The sequence below is a fragment of the Ovis canadensis genome, chromosome 1, assembly GCF_042477335.2.
Source record: "Ovis canadensis isolate MfBH-ARS-UI-01 breed Bighorn chromosome 1, ARS-UI_OviCan_v2, whole genome shotgun sequence".
Lineage (NCBI taxonomy): Eukaryota > Metazoa > Chordata > Mammalia > Artiodactyla > Bovidae > Ovis > Ovis canadensis.
The window spans coordinates 230,652,941-230,666,821 of NC_091245.1; the positions used below are offsets into that span (position 1 = coordinate 230,652,941).

The 13,881-nt window shown below is 43.8% G+C and overlaps 1 protein-coding gene across 7 annotated transcripts in view; it reads right to left on the reverse strand.

Annotated features, from left to right (window-relative positions):
- SCHIP1 (schwannomin interacting protein 1) overlaps nucleotides 1–13,881 on the reverse strand; it is a 186,518-nt gene that overhangs the window by 12,323 nt on the left and 160,314 nt on the right. The gene's annotated exons all lie outside the window — the stretch shown is intronic.

Below are 13,881 nucleotides of genomic sequence, written 5' to 3' on the forward strand. Positions count from 1 at the left end.
ACGTGTTGAGACACTGAGTTTACATTTTTGTCGATGAAGATGAATGGATCCTCAGCCAAACAGGGCTGCCTGGTGTCATCTAATGTCCTGCCTCACGGGGACAATCCAAAGATGCTCATTAAAGCCAGCATCCCGGGGCGAGAGCTCTCAGAAAAAAAGACTCCTTTTTTTTTGCCTCAAATAGAAAAAGGTCAGCTATCAGACGAGTTGATCTTTGCATCTCTCACTGTGACAATAATGCCAAAGCTGATTTGGTGTTAGGAAAATATTATTTGAGGCAGTTGCCAAAAGTCTACTGAGGGAGCTCATTTATGTCATTAAGGGAAAAAAAAAACCACACCAGAGGTTCACCCTAGAGAAACTTAAGGAAGCTTCCAACCTAGTTATAAAGGCACAACGCTGGAACACAGCAAGGCTCTGCAGACCACCTGGCGCACCGAGCCTCAGAGGCAGAGATGTCTTAGGAGTTCATTATGTTTGTGGCGAATCCGGGAGGCTCCAGGAGGGATGTTTCTGGAAATGTGGTCACAAAGGGCCGCCAGGCTGTGTATCTGCCACATACACAGCCAGGCTGAGGATCCAACTCTGTGTCCTAATGCTCATCTGAAGGCGAACATGTTTCATGACTGTTGACAACAAAGAGTTTTTCAAGAAGCACTTTCTGTTTTCTATTTGAGGCTAAAAGAAGCATCCCTGGGGTCTCCAGCCTGTGTGTAAGCTTTGAGAAAGAAAAAGCAGAAGGAAACTCCTTAAGCAGCAGGGGGTCCTAAGGAGGGTAGTGTAAGCCAGGTTTAGAACAGTGGATGCCGAATCTGCTCTGGCATTACTGTCACACTGAGAGACGCAAAGATCAACTCGTCTGATAGCTGACATTTGCATTTTTAAAAAATTCCAGTGGGTAGGGATGCTCTGTACAAAATGCTCAGATGACTCACTGAAAGCAGTCGTTTGATTGAAAACAATACAGAAGTCAGAAAAAGTACTGATTTAACACAGGCACCACTGCTACGTGCATGTACTGCCACCTGTTGTTAACTTCAGTGATTACTGAGAGTTCCAACTTATTTCCCCAGGAAGGAAATGCAGCCTTTCTCTCAGGAGGTCCAATTCTGTTGCTCCCCACCTTCCTGTGCAGGCCAGCAGAGTCAGGCCCAGGGCTGGCTGCAGAAGGTGACAGGTTCTTCTGTGATCAGCTGAGGGTGCTTGGAATCAGCAGGACTTAGGTTTGAATTCTCACTTCATTCCCTAAGCACAATACTCAATCTGTATCCTCATCTGTAAAACAGGGTGTATAATTCAGTACTTTATAAGAAGGAAGCTCCAATACTTTGGCCACCTGATGCAAAGGGCTGACTCACTGGAAAAGACTGGGATGCTGGGAAAGATTGAAGGCAAGAGGAGAAGGGGATGACAGAGGACGAGATGGTTGGATGGCATCACCGACTCAAATGGACATGCGTTGGTGGACTCAATGGATTCAAGCAAACTCCAAGAGATAGTGGAGCACAGGGAATCCTGGCGTGGTGCAGTCCGTGGGGTCGCAGAGGGTTGGATGTGACTGAGCGATAGAAAGATTGAAGGCAGGAGGAGAAGGGGACGACAGAGGATGAGATGGTTGGATGGCATCACCGACTCAATGGACATGAGTGAGTAAACTCTGGGAGTTGGTGATGGACAGGGAGGCCTGGCGTGCTGCAGTCCATGGGGTCGCAAAGAGTTGGACACGACTGAGTGACTGAACTGAACTGAGTGACAGAACAACAAAGAAAGATGAGAGGATTTAGCTCAGAGCTGGCATAGGACAGGTGCTTTGTACACAGTCATCCTCCTCGCTACTTTCTGAAAGCCTACACAAAGGAACACAGGATTTTAAAGGTGATGCGACTTTGTAAAGAGGCCCTTGAAGTCACATACTTGAACACCTGGCCTGTCACGGCAATTCCTGATACACAACTGACTCTCTGAGAGCGTCCTGAGCTGACTTGAACTGTTAGGCAGCTTGAACATTTATTGAGATGGAACTTGTCTCCTTTCAATTTTCTTCCATTAGAATATTTTTTTTTCTGGAGTAATCTAATATGTTCAGGTTACCCTTTGATCCCATATAAATTAAGCTTTAAAATTCATTGTTTGTAGTTGGTAAAAAATTTTTAAAAAGTCAACCATTTTTAACAATAAAACTCAAGATCCATGGATTGGACAATAGTGGGAAATAAAAGTGCAAATTAAAAACAGACATATTTTAAAATAAAGACATTTCAAATTAAACCTAATTTGAATCTAGAATTATATCAGTTCAGTTCAGTTCAGTCGCTCAGTCCTGTCCGACTCTCTGTAACCCCATGAATTACAGCACGCCAGGCCTCCCTGTCCATCACCAACTCCCAGAGTTTACTCAGACTCATGTCCATCGAGTCGGTTATGCCATCTAGCCATCTCATCTTCTGTTGTCCCCTTCTCCTCCTGCCCCCAATCCCTCCCAGCATCAGAGTCTTTTCCAATGAGTCAACTCTTTGCATGAGGTCGCCAAAGTATTGGAGTTTCAGCTTTAGCATCAGTCCTTCCAATGAATACCCAGGACTGATCTACTTTAGAATTATATATATTTCCTATTTATAGAATAAAGTCTTGAAGAGAAGATGATACTACATAAACAGATTATAAACACACAAAATTACTGATAACACGGCAAAATAAAGTTTAAAACATCCAAAGAAATACATTTCATTCTGCAGAAAGCTTGATCATAAATTCTGATGTTTTGCCCCCAAACTGACCTTTGTGCTAAGGACCTTAGACCTAAATCAACCATCCCACACAGCGTTTCTAACTCAGGAAAGGCAAAGAAAAAAAACAGGGAAGGATTTAGTAGTTGGAGCAAAGTGAAAAAAACACCTCAGGTAGAAATTCAGAAAATCGCCTTAGTAACATATTATCACCGTGGGAAACTGCGCAGACCTTCTTACAGGGCGAGCCTTATAATTCCTTGTAGCAGTAATCATCAAGAATGTTACTCTCAGGAAAAGGAAATTATATGACACAGCAGCTAATAGTTCAGCGGGGATTTTAGTAAAGACATCTTAAAACAGACTCAGGTTTCAAGGAGGATTTGTTTGCCTTCAGCCTTTAAGCAGGTTTAAGATGAAGGCAGCTTTTAGGAAGACTCGACTGCAGCTCCCAAGCAGCGGCCAGGCTGTAGGGTGAGTGGGCTCCCCTGGTGCTGCTGAGAGTCTCTGGGCTGCAGGGTCGGGGACCATGACCCCTGTTTGGGGCCCCTTCCCACCTTGGGGAGGCATGGCCGCCCTGAGGCTCTTCCTCTGGCTGCCTGGAGCCCACGCCTCTGTCCTTCCCACTGCTGTGGGGCCTCACTCACAACAAGGCTACACAGTCTTGGGAGATTCCAGCAGTTGGGGGGCTAATTTGCCTGGATCTCTCCAGCACAGTCTGAGGTGAAAACAAAACTCCGTCCTCTTCTTGTTAATTAGTGTATAATTGAAAGCATCTAATTCGAGGTTACTTGATGTTTGGAGTGGTGCTTGGCAGACTGGTACGTGCAAAAAGCTGCTTGACATGTGTCTTGCCTTGGATTTGATTTCTGGAAGGTCTGTGTCCTGGTCACCCCAGGAACTGCTTCTCCTTATGCCACGAACAACCACACTGTTGCCCAGGGTTACTGACAGGGAGCCAAGCGCCTGAGAAGGGGCTGTCCTAGATGAGGAAGGCCCAGAAATGCAAAGAAATAAAAAGACTAAGTGTGTCTTCTGGACGTCTCTGTGACTTCATGTGGCTTTTTGAGTGCCAGTTCCTATCACCCAGAATTAGGAAGGCATCTAGTTGAGAGGCTGTTCAGCCTCAGTGTCCTCTTGGCATTTATAGTGAGGGAAACTGTTGCTTGGGGCTTCCTGGGTGGCTCAATGGTAAAGAATCTGCCTGTAATTCAGGAGACTCAGGTTCGATCCCTGAGGGTTGGGAAGATCCCCTGGAGGAGGGCATGGCAACCCACTCCAGAATTCTGCCCTGGAGAATCCCTGTGGTCAGAGGAGCCTGGCGGTCTATAGTTCATGGGGCTGCAAACAGTCCAACATGACTGAGTGACCAAGCATCCCATAGCATTTACATATATAGGGCTTCCCAGGTGGCTAAGTGGAAAGAATTCCCCTGTAGTGCAGCAGACCTGGGTTCAGTCCCTGGGTCAGGAAGATCCCCTGGAGGAGGGCATGGCAACCCACTCCAGTATTCTTGCCTGGAGAATCCTATGGACAGAGGAGCCTGGTGGGCTACAATCCATGAGGTCGCAAAGACCTGGACATGACTGAAGTGACTAAGCAGCAGCAAACTGTTACTCAGAAAATGTTTGCACTGATTTCTCACTACCATCACCAGACGTATTATGAAATAACACACAGAACTGAGAGAATGATGGAGTAGCAAAGATCTTACCTCCTAAGAAACCTAGCTATCTGGTGATAACATTTGGTAGAAAGATAATACTTTTTTTCTTTTCACAATACAAGGAAAAAGCCAGTTTACTCCCTGGAAGAAGTGATGGCTGGTCCTAAAGTCTGCTGTGATTCTACTGGGGGCAGCAGCATTGGAAACCCAGCCTTTGCTCTGGCCTTGGGTTTCGATGACTGAGAGTGGGCTGATGTGATGGCCAGCTCCAAAACCCAGAACTAATTTGGTGTTTCTCGATTTTAGAAACAGGAATCTCCCACCACCAGCTGAAACTGCCCGCATTCACACAGAAATGTTTAAGATTCTTCGGTGCTATACCCTACACCACTCCTGAAACTTCACTTGCACAGCTGCATTAAGTGTGAGTTTAAAAGTATGTTCACTACTTTCTTGCCCTGGGTTGAACAACCATCAACCAACCAACAACCATTATGGGCAAGCTGTGCTCAATCACTCAGTCATGTCCAACTCTTTGCGACCCTATGGACTGCAGCCCGCCAGGCTCCTCTGTCCATGAGATCTTCCAGGCAAGAATACTGCAGTGGGTTGCCATTTCCCTCTCCAGGGATGGGCAAGACAGGGGTTGCTTAAAGAACTCAGATAACTTGCCCCCGATCTGTGACAGCCTGAGTATTAAAATGTCCCAACTCTCCTCTTCCCTCTGTCTGGTCCCTCTGTAATAAGACTGTGGCTTCTCCATCCAGAGGTAGAGTCTATTTCCTGATCCCTGGGCTGCCCTTCTGATCTGCTATGGCCAACAGAGCGTAGAGGAAGTGATGGCGTTAGCGTTCTGAGTTTCCCCCTGCAGGGAAAGCTGCCACTGCCCAGGTCCAGCTCGGCCTGCTGGCAGAAGACAGACTTTGCAGCACAGAGCTCAACTGGCAATCGTCCCAACTGAGGCCCCAGGCACCTGAGAGAGCTCAGTGAAGAGCAGTAGAGGCACCTTGCCAACCCATAGCTGACCACAGACCAGGAGGAAGCCCCATGTGCACCCAGGTCTGACCAGCAGTAGAAATCAATGCTTACCATCTGACGCCACTGACGTGGGTGGGTTTTTATTATATATCATCACTGTGGCAGCAGATAACTGGTGAAAGGTTACAGAGCAAGAGGCTACAGGCTGTACCTCCAATGGCCTTTCCCCCATACTGCACTTAATCTCAGGTGTGGATTTATCAAGTCTTGCCTGTGATGGCAATATAATTTTAAGTGCATATACCTCCCGTTGTTGTTTTTTGTTTAGTTGCTAAATCGTGTCCGACTCTTTTGTGATCCCATTGTCTGCAGCCCACCATGCTCCTCTGTCCATGAGATTTCCCAAGCAAGAATACTGGAGCAGGTGGTCATTCTCTTCTCCAGGGGATCTTCCTGACCCCTGGAGCAAACCCGAGTCTCCTGCATTGGCCTGCAGATTCTTTACGGCTGAGCCACCAGGGAAGCCCATGTATTAATCCTGTAGTTGCCCATAATTTCAAGGCAACTGTATGGTTTCCTTAAGAAACAGAGTAAAAGGGAACTTCAAAACGCCTAGGCATTTCAAACATGCATTGCTCACCTTCTGTCCAAAACCACTGTGGTTATGAGAGCCTCTGGCTTTGCTGTTACTCATTGCTCAGTATGTGAGCAATCCCAGACTAGCAATCCCAACTAGTCTGTGGCTGGGCTGTTAAAATATATTACCTCTATTTATTTTAATGGATCTTTGATGCATTATTCAAAGGCTTTCTACATAAAGCCTTTCTATATTTGCTGTTGTATGAGAATTTCAAAGGAGATAGACTATAAAATGTATGCTGTAATTAACCAAGGATAGCTGTAAACACGTTTCACTTTTCTAAGAATTTGTCATGAAGAAGGAGTGGGGGAACACCTGAGCTCTGGGTAAGTTTTAGATACACAGGGTGTATGATGGTGTCTATACAGGATGCACTGAGGTGGGTTAAAATGAAGCGCTGCTAGGGACTTCCCTGGAGGCCCAGTGGTTAAGACTCGGAACTCCCACTGCAGGTGGCATGGGTTTGATCTCTGGTCTGGGAACTTGATGCTTTTGAACTTGGTGTTGGGAAAGACTCTTGAGAGTCCCTTGGACAGCAAGGAGATCCAACCAGTCCATCCTAAAGGAGATCAGCCCTGAATATTCATTGGAAGGACTGATGCTGAAGCTGAAACTCCAATACTTTGGCCACCTGATTCGAAGAACTGATTCATTTGAAAAGACCCTGATGCTGGGAAAGATTGAGGGCAGGAGGAGAAGGGGACGACAGAGGATGAGGTGGTTGGATGGCATCAGTGACTCGATGGACATGAGTCTGAGCAAGCTCCGGGAATTGGTGATGGACAGGGAAGCCTGGGGTGCTGCAGTCCATGGTTTTGCAAAGAGTTGGACAGGACTGAGCGACTGAACTGACCTGAACTGGGAACCAACATTCTGCATGCCATGCAGCATGACCAAAAAAACCAGAAAAAAATTGTGAAACACCTTTGCCATTTCCCAAACCTTGCTCTTCACTCTTCTTTTCCCTACTGACTCTTTCATATTGACATTTACCATGAGATTTACAGAATTACTATTCAGAAAAGGAAAGGCAAAGTTTCTGTTTCCCAATGTTATTGTGAAAGTATACTATTTCTTATTTTACTTTAGTGGGACTGTGTTAAGTTCCTTTTGCTAAAGACTGTGTAATGCATGGGGTAATCATTTGACTTTTAAAAAATTTAAAATTGAAGTATAGTTGCTGTACAGTATTATATGTTACAGGTGTGTAATATAGTGATTCACAATTTTTAAAGGTTATACTCTTCTTACAGTTACTATAAAAATACTGGCTCTATTTCCCGTTGTACGCTACATCCCTGTAGCTTATTTTACACCAAATAGTTCGTACTTCTTACTCCCCTCCCCCTCTGATGCCTCTCTCTCTTACCGCTCCCCACCGCCATCTCTCAGAGGTACCCAATGTGGTAACCACTAGTTTGTCCTCTATAACTGTGAGTCTGTTTCTTTTTTGTTATATTCACTAGTTTGCTGTATTTGGTAAGATTCCACATATAAGTGATATCATACAGTATTTATCTTCCTCTGTCTGACAATTTCATTGAACCTAATGCGCTCCAAGTCCATCCATGTTGCTGCAAGTGATAACATTTCATTCCTCCTTAAGGGCTGAGTTAAGCTGACTTTTTGAAGAGTGATATTCATACAACAGGTTCAAATACTGCTGGTCTAACATATAACATCACACACACAGTGATGCTTGTAAGTATATCAGAAAAAAGGGGGTGTTTAACTATTCATTCATTCATTCAGTGATCAGGCAAGAACACCTCTGAAAACCCCATAGCACTGGTCAGCCAGTGCTGAGCCTAAGACCCCCACTATTCCTCTCTTCCCCACACCTCCACAGGCCAGGACACAGGCCTTCTAGTTCCCTACAGTCCCACCTATTGCCTTTTATCTGGGCAACCTCATTCCTTCAAGCTTCTTCCTGGCCCCTGCAGGCATTTTATAGTTCATGACCCCTGTATTGAATGGATGCATGGAAGTAGTTGATCTAGGAAGAGAAACCAGGTCTTTGAACAGGTACCAAATGCTTGGATCATTAAATCACAATATACAAACAGAAATGTGGAATATATAAAGCACTGGGACAAAACTGAAAAACACTTACTAGACACTCCTTATCCTACATATGAGAAAAGAAACACTTTCACTTAACCTGAACGTTAATTAGCAAGTAAGGTGTTAACCGAGAAGAGTGAATGAGCTGGGAGCTAACTGCAGAAGAAAGGCCATTGGCCACTGGAGGTGGGGTGAGCAAATGCAGAGAGGGATGGAAAGCCGACCCTCCAGCAGTTATGTGTCAGAGACGGTAAGGGTTGTTTCAAACTGTGTGCTAGAGACAGGACTGGGGGACAGGGCCATCATGTCTCTTCATGTCCTGTCCTGTCCTGACCCCGCATCTTACAGGACTCGGGCTTCCGGGGGTGGGAGAGTGTGGACGGCCCTCTCTGGGTTTTCTTCTCCCAGTTCCGGGCAGACCTCTTGTCTTCTCTCTTTTCTAACGCTCGTTAGTTCTGGACCTTCCATCTGTATGTGTTCACATGAGGGCTGGTGGGCATCCAACTCCACAGAGTCTTCTCACTACTTAAGAGGCTAGGGGTGGACTAGCACTCACCAGCTTTTCTCTGGTGAAGTGCCAGCCTCTGGAACCTAGCCTGATTCTTCAGGGAGCCATAAACACCTGCATTCCTAAGACAGCTGCTGGTTCTAATTCCACATCAGTATCCAGTCCCTTCACTAATGACCACTTACATGTAATTAAATTTGGAATTATAGGGTCTTAATGTTAAAAAATGCATTTTCACCAGAAATATTTTCTGCATGAACTGAAGACTAGAATGAGACCTCTTCTGATACTGCAATAATGATGGAATAAAACAGTCATCTCTCCTAAGTGCCAAATGTGGTACACTTTCATCTTAATTAAAGCCAAATGATTTCTAAGTCATCTACATCCTCAAATACAAAGTTACCACTTTTGAGCATCTACTATGTTGTAGGCACTTAATAAGTATTATCTCTAATTCTCAGATACACATAAAACAAGTATGATGAACTCCACTTTACATATAAGAAAATCAAGGCTCACAGATTAAATTATACAAGGTCACAAAGCTGGCATTCTATTATAAGAGAGTGTGGTGAGAAGCCAGGCACTTTAACAAGGCTAGAATAAATTCATGAATGGAAGAATAAAAGACAAGATGAAAAAATAAAAGCAAAACAAAACACAAAAAATGGGGAACAACTTCAATGTCTAACGATAAGCGATTCAAGTATATTATGGTGAAATACATGATTGGCCATTATGCGGCTGGCAAAAAATATGAACAGTTATGAAATGGGCAAATGGTCTTGATGTATTGTTAAGTCAAAAAGAAAAACCAAACTCTAAAACAATAGGTATAGTATGATTCCAACTCTGTAAACAAAAATGTGGAGATACATGTACAGAAAAAGTGGCAGGAAATACACCTAGATATTTTTTGATGGAAGAAATTCAGCTGACTTTTAACTTCTCTCTTTTGAGTGCCTCTAAATTTCAAACATCCACTGGATCATCGAAAAAGCAAGAGGGTTCCAGAAAAATGTTTATTTCTGCTTACAAAGCCTTTGACTGTGTGGATCACAAAAAACTGTGGAAAATTCTGAAAGAGATGGGAATACCAGACCACCTGACCTGCCTCTTGGGAAACCTGTATGCAGGTCAGGAAGCAAGAGTTAGAACTGGACATGGAACAATGGACTGGTTCCAAATAGGAAAAGGAGTACGTCAAGGCTGTATATTGTCACCCTGCTTATTTAACTTCTATGCAGAGTATATCATGAGAAACGCTGGGCTGGAGGAAGCACAAGCTGGAATCAAGACTGCCGGGAGAAATATCAATAACCTCAGATATGCAGATGACACCACCCTTATGGCAGAAAGTGAAGAACTAAAGAGCCTCTTGATGAAAGTGAAAGAGGAGAGTGAAAAAGTTTTCTTAAAACTCAACATTCAGAAAACTAAGATCATGGCATCTGGTCCCATCACTTCATGGGAAACAGATGGGGAAACAGTGGAAACAGTGGCTGACTTTATTTTTCTAGGCTCCAAAATCACTGAGAAGACTCTTGAGAGTCCCTTGGGCTGCAAGGAGATCCAACCAGTCCATCCTAAAGGAGATCAGTCCTGGGTGTTCATTGGTAGGACTGATGTTAAAGCTGAAACTCCAATACTTTGGCCAACTGATGCGAAGAGCTGACTCATTTGAAAAGACCCTGATGCTGGGAAAGATTGCGGGCAGGAGGAAAAGGGGATGGCAGAGGATGAGATGGTCGGATGGCATCACTGACTCGATGGACGTGGGTTTGTGGACTCTGGGAGCTGGTGATAGACAGGGAGGCCTGGCATGCTGTGGCTCATGGGGTCGGACACGACTGAGCGACTGAACTGAAGTTGCTATGTGTGGGCATTTAGCAGGATTAAAAAAGGAAAAGGAGAGAAAATGGGCGAGTTGATTAGCATTTGTTTGTTGGAGAAAGGTGAGTAGGATTAGATATTTGACAGCTGGAAGAGGACCACTGTGTGTGTGACTCAGATGGTATCTATGCAGAGACCATGACTCACACATGAGTCAGGCTGGCTTTTGTTTCTGGCAGGGAGCTGAGGTGGGGGTGGTGCAACATCCTCTTTGAGGGCAGTGAGAAACGTATCTTCTTGCAAGTGGACATTTCTGTGGATGGATTCTTTGATTCAACTGTTGTCATCCCTCCCCAGCCTAGCCCTAACCTCCTTCTCCTTTTTGCATCTGCACAAATAACAGACTCTTAAGCGATGGATATACATGTAACTGTTTGTATTTTTCTTTTTTTTTGAACTTTGCCTTAAAAAAAAATTTTTTTTTGACTGTGCCACACTGGGATCTTAGTTCCCTGACCAGGGATCAAACCCATCTCCTGAAGTGGAATATCCCCTGGAGTTGAAGCATGGAGTCTTAACCACACGACTGCCAGGGAAGTCCCTCACTGAATTTTTAAAGCCAGCCTGCCTATTGATTCTGCTCAGCCCAGGTGGAGTTTAAACTTGTATCTGCCTGACCTACTGATGATTTTCAGCTGCTGGAGCTCAAGTTCAGCTCATACCCCTTCCAGACCTGTGATAAGGTCTGTGCTGCTGCTGCTGTTTAGCTGCTTAGTCATGTCCAACAATCTGCGACCCCATGGACTGTAGCCCACAAGGCTCCTCCATCCATTAATACTGTAGTGGGTTTGCCATTTCTTCTCCAGGGGACATTCCCGACCCAGGGATTGAACCCTCATCTCCTGCTTGGCAGGTGAATTCTTTACCACTGAGCCACCTGGGAAGCCCTAAGGTCTGTGAGGTTAGGTTAAAGATAGGGCAGTTGAAGACTCAGTGCCTGTGGATGTTTTTGAGTGGTATGCTTGGATTTGGTGCAAATTTTAACTGCAAATTCTTTTATTCCCTTGAACATTGAATTACTGCTTTCACCACTTTTCATGTTTATGTTTTAAAAAACACTGGGGCTACCATTTAGGCTTGGTCCCATAGTAAGCTTTATCTCAGAGACTTTCTGTTTCATGATTTAATTTGTGGTCATCTGATTCCATTCAGTCATTGGGAGAATGCAGTAGATTTACTGAATTGTGCTAATTCTGTGACACTTGGTTATTCATCTTGGGCCATCTTTTAAAGCCTGGATATGTCTCACGATCTCAGTCACCCACATAGCTGGCGGCATAACTGTTCTACTAGGCAGTAGTCCCATTAGCCAACAAACCGTATGAGGACCGATAAGAAGGAGGTAGGCTCTGGAAGTTGGCTATCCATACCTTCTGAAGGAAACATGCAGAATGGGGGTTGGCTTGGAAGGTGATATGCAGCAGCTCCTGATGGCACAAGGGGTGACACTGTGGGGAAAGAGGGACACCTCCAAGGGAAACTGGTTAAAGGAGGATTGAATTGTGAATGTGAAAAGGGTGTAGGACTACCGTAACCAATTTCCCCTTTTCTTATTTTTTTGTAAGCACAAAAGACACATGTGACAAAAATGTATATCCAAATAAACCTGAAAGAGGTTTTCAATAAAACAAAAATTCTGGAATTCCCTGAAAATCCAGTGGTCAGGATTCTGAGCTTCCACCGCAAGGGACACAGGTTTGATCCTTGGAAACTAAGATTCCACACGTACAGGGCACAGCTCCCCCTGCCCCCCTGCTGCCCTGATTAACAACAAAAAAATAAAATTCTATGCGTTAAGGAGGCATGTGTCACCATTTAACTGACAGTGATTTTCTGAAATATCTTGCATGGGTTTTTAATGCATGTGATAATCTGATTGAGCTATGGTTTTTCCAGTAGTCCAGGATATGAGAGTTGGATCATAAAGAAGGCTGAGTGCTGAAGAACTGATGCTTTCAAATTGTGGTGCTACAGAAGACTCTTGAGAGTCGCTTGGACAGCAGAGAGATCAAACCAGTCAATCCTAAAGGAAATCAACCCCAAATATTCACTGGGAGGACTGTTGCTGAAGCTGAAGCTCCAATATCTTGGCTACCTGATGCGAAGGGCCAACTCATTGAAAAAGACTGATGCTGGGAAAGATTGAAGGCAAAAGGAGAAGGGGCAGAAAAGGATAAAATGGTTAGATGGCATCACTGACTCAATGGACATGAACTGAGCAAACTCCAGGAGATAGTGAAAGACAGAGGAGCCTGGCTTTCTATAGACCAAGAGGTCACAAAGGGTCAGATTCAGACATGACTTAGCAACTGAACAACAACAATCTGAATGAGAATAAAGGGGCACAAAAATTTTGATAACAAAATCAAACAAAAGGATTGTGTTAAACCTCCAGATGACAGAGCTCCTTTGCAGTCAGTGAGGCTTTTTTCTTGTAGCAGCGAGTGCTTATATAAAGAAAGTTTCAAAGAATCTGGTCCTCATATAAGCTGTGTGTGTCCAGGTACATGGGAGGGACCATAGTCTGTAGGGAGTGCAAATGGCAATAATAAAGTCATGATAACTTGTCAAAGATGATGCGCCAATGAAAAATCATTTCTAGAAGTTCTTTTAATTAAACATTTGGCTGTCCACTGTAACCATTTTTAAATATAAAATGCCAGCCCTGTGGCCTTTTTCTCCCCATCTCCCACCCTTCTGCAGTAGCTCTGACAATTGAATTCTCACTGGTGATAATAATAAAATTCATAAGACAGAGTAGAGCTAGTTATGCCTCCAGCAAGATGTCAAATTTCACTTGCACAAAATTAATTGCACCTAATTAAACTGGGGTCATTGGCATTACCGTAAAGTGAGGCTATTTATTAGACAAAGAAAATTTCACAAATATCAATTTGCTGTCCTTTCAGGTTTGTAAAAGAGAAGAATTGCTTACATAATTAAATTTGTTTTGCCATTTTAATAGTATTAGTCCTCAAAAGATCCTCTTCAAATTTTCCTTTACTTTTGAAATTGTGTAATATTTTAGAATACTGGAGGTAATTCTTGGAGGAGGGCATAAAAAATAATAAGAGTTTTCTGCAGAGTACCCAATGACTTTTCAAATAGTATATTAAAAAAAAGAATTTGTAAACTATCATTTGCAATGGCATGTACCTTGGAATTACTCATATGAAGGAAATTCTATGCAAATTAATAGTGTGCTTGTGTGAGATTAATATGAAGTTTAAAAGATATGTCACACGTTATAAATAGGTTGCTGGAGTATGTACCTATTACTTAAGGAAAGCAAATTTCACTGCATTAGAACAGGACAACCTCTTCTCACCCATGCTGGGTATATAAGACCACTGTGCTTACTTCTAGGAATTTATGTAAACATTATTACTGTCAGAGACCAAAG